Genomic DNA, 3,641 nt, shown 5'->3' with positions numbered 1-3,641 from the left:
GAAAACTAAGAAGTTGTCTGTCTGCATGAATGGCCACTGACAAACTATGGCCAAGAAACAGTTGGACCGTCCAGTTGCCGAGCATACTGCCCAACACAACGTTCTTCACTTCAATGACTGCTTCACAGCCTGCGTCATGTGGATCCTTGGTATGAACGCTAGCTTTCTGAATTGTGCAGGTGAGAACTCCCCCTGGAATATATTGTAAATTTATATAAACACCTTGGCCTCAACCTTTGTTAGTTCCTGCCCTTTCCGCACCCATACCCTACCCTGGTCCCACTCCTGCACTACAAAGCCATCAGTTACACCAATGTACCCACCAGTCTCTTTTCATCACCTTATCCCCTATAGACACATCTGTTGTGGCAAAAGGTGGTCAAATTTTGACATCTGCAGAGTTGCAGACTACTTGTGGCTCGGTTCAAACATGGGTCACATCAAACCCTCATTCCAGTCCTAGTATACAGGAGAATGCTGTGTGCATCATTATGTAGATGGTACAATTCTATTTTTTTTATTCTTGCCATCAGCAAATAGGATACATAAAAAACATATTTCAAAGGCATTTGTGTCACTCTGCTTTTTGTTCTGGAATATTTCTTTGCTTCAGAATTGGCTAATTGATATTTACAATAATTATTTAATTTTCTTTTGGCACATCTTTCCAGTAATTTCTTTATTTACAGAGTTTAAAGAGAAACATACATTTGTGTTTGGAATATCAGCTTTGTTGCTTCTACAGCTGATGATTATGATGAGTGCTGTATGTCTACAGACAGCTTATTGATGACATATTTCTTGCAGCAGAAATCACAGATTGTGAGACAGAAAATCAGCATGTGTGGATTGTAACTGATTCCCAAAAGCATTTTCTTTTTTCAAACCTGACTCTATTCAAGAACAAAGCAATATTTTAAAATCATTCTCCATCAACATTGGCATTATTTTGTCAGAGGAGAGAAGCTTTTTTTATGTGCACAATGATTCATAAATATCGCTGCAGTTTAATGAAAGCATTCCAACAAAGCTATGCCTGTCTCACAAATTCTACAGAAGTCATCAATACCACAGGCCTGTTGGTGCTAAACTGCAGTGGCAATGAACCACACGAAATGGCGGGCTTCAAGTGGTTCACTGGAATCAAATATTTCAGGTATTCCTCCTACTACACTGTGTATGCACAATATGTAAAATTTTATTTGCTATCGTTCCTGATGTTGCACTTTCAGGCACAAGCAGTTGGAGAACTTTCGAGTACATTATTTCACACAAATAAAAAGTTCCTTCAACACACAATTATGAGGGATATTCAATAATAATGCAACTTATGTTTTTCAAGGAGGGTGGGTTTTATTCAGGATTCCAATACACCATATTATTCCCAACTCTTTTGGCTACAAAACCATATTTTTCAACATAACCTCCAATCAATGCAACAGACTTATGCCACCTTACTGGGAGGGCCTGTACACCCACATGGTACCCCTGTACTGGTTGCCATCAGAGCCAAAGTCTAGCTGCATCAATAACCTCGTGTCATTCACATGCTGCTTCCTGCAGATGGTTTGCTTATATTTTAAGTTGCCTCATGATCTTCAGCTCTGGATAGTCTATGAACCCCCCCCCCCCCCCCCCCTCCGACTTATTAAATATTCTTCGTAACTTAATTTTTACTAAAAAGAAGCACTTTTCAACCTCAATCCTTTTTTATTACGTCTTTAAATACAACACTTACTTAATAAGTATCTTGTTACAGGAGAAGTTCTGGGCAATGAACAAGATTTTTTTCAGTACATAAATACACACATTACTGTTATAAACTTCTGGTCATTGGTATTCCTTGACAGCATGGCTGGTGAAGACACTTTGCCTCCTTTGACTAATTAGCCCACCCATTCTCCAAGTACGTCTTCAATTCCCTTGGAACAGCACAGGGACCAGGCAAAATACCTCATGCAAACAATAAAATACACTATTCAGGACTTGTCCCCTAATATATTTTCTTGCATAATAATTAAAACTTTATATTCTGAATGGTTGTTTTGGATAACAAAATGTGCTTATAATTCTACCAATAAAGCTTGTTCACTTATATTTTAAATCAGCATGAGATTTCACTTCCACTTTGGTTCCAAGCTGGCTACAAAATAACTGGAAAATCACATAACACCCCATAACATCCTTTATTGGGTCAGACATGGAATGTGAGAGATCCAAGCAGTAAGGTGGATGACGAAGAACAGTCCAAAGAAGTTTTGTGAGCTGCTATTGGACATGCAGACTTGGGTGAGGTCTTGCATTGTCATGGAGAAGCATAATTTTGTTTGAATTTTTGTGGTGGCAAACACTGAAGTCGTTTCTTCAATTTCCTGAAGGTAACAGTATGCTTCAGAGTTGATTGTTGCACCATGAGGGAGGACATGAAACAGAATAACACCTTCAGAATACCAGAAGACCGTCACAATGAATTTGCCCACAGAGGATATGACTTTAAACTTTTTCTCGGAGAGTTGGTGTGCCGCCACTCCCTGACCATTTTGTTTCCGGTTCAAAGTGATGAACCCACCTTTCATCACCTGTGAATTCAGTACCAGCCTCATAATGCACAAGTGATTACACACAGGTTGTCGCTCGGTGCTCTTTATAGTCTTATGTCAAGCAGCGAGGAACCCAGCGGGCACACACCTTTTAGTACTCCAACTGGTGGACAAGTGTGTCAACACTACCAACAGACATTCAGTTGAACAGCAAGGTGTGTGTTTGTGGTCCATCAGTCACCTCAAATGAGTGTGTCTGCATGTTCCAACACTGCAGGAGTCACAGCTGTGTGTGGCCAGCCAGAACACAGGGGATCGGACAGGGTTGCATGATCTTGTTGTGATGATGAGAGATGCCTCTCCCAGTGATTCACCATGGTTTTGTTCACTGCCTGGTCTACATAGACATTCTGCAAGTGCCTATGAATATCTACGATGCTCTGGTTTTCTGTCAAAAGAAACTCAATCACGGCTCTGCTTGGAATGTACCTGTGTAACAGACACCATTTTGAAGGCTATGTATAGTGTCATCACTTATCAGAACTTTATGAAACTATAGGGGCTGATTCAGGAATATTCCACAATGTCTCACAACAAATTCCACATTTTTTTTTTTTTTTCCCAAGAAAAATTGGCTGAGGAGGAAAGAGTGTCGCATTACTTATTGAATGTGCTCTTGTACAGTGCACAAAACAATTTTTTTTTTTTAATTGGGATGGAATACTGATGTGTATGATCTAATATGGATATAACAGGGGGGAGGGTGAATCAGCATCTGGAGGGGGAAAATGGCGCAGGGGGGCGGGGAGGGGGGGGGGCGCGAGTGCCCTAAGCACAGTGCAAGGAATAACACCACACTGAAGCCTGTCATTTGCAGTAGTCATAAATTTCTGCCTGATGGTGTACTTCTCTTTCTGGTAGTCTGAACACACACACACACACACACACACACACACTGCTGCTGTACTGCAAAGAACAATAATCCAATATTTGTCAAAGTAAAGAGCATTATACAGCTAACAATGTTACAGCAGAAATGAGTAAAAGTGTTGTATTTTACTGGTTTCACAATAAACTGAGAGTGCAGAATATGGCAGTAGG

The sequence above is a fragment of the Schistocerca cancellata genome, chromosome 5, assembly GCF_023864275.1.
Source record: "Schistocerca cancellata isolate TAMUIC-IGC-003103 chromosome 5, iqSchCanc2.1, whole genome shotgun sequence".
NCBI classification, from domain to species: domain Eukaryota; kingdom Metazoa; phylum Arthropoda; class Insecta; order Orthoptera; family Acrididae; genus Schistocerca; species Schistocerca cancellata.
The sequence above is the reverse complement of the archived record's forward strand: the minus strand, read 5'-3'. Positions refer to the sequence as shown.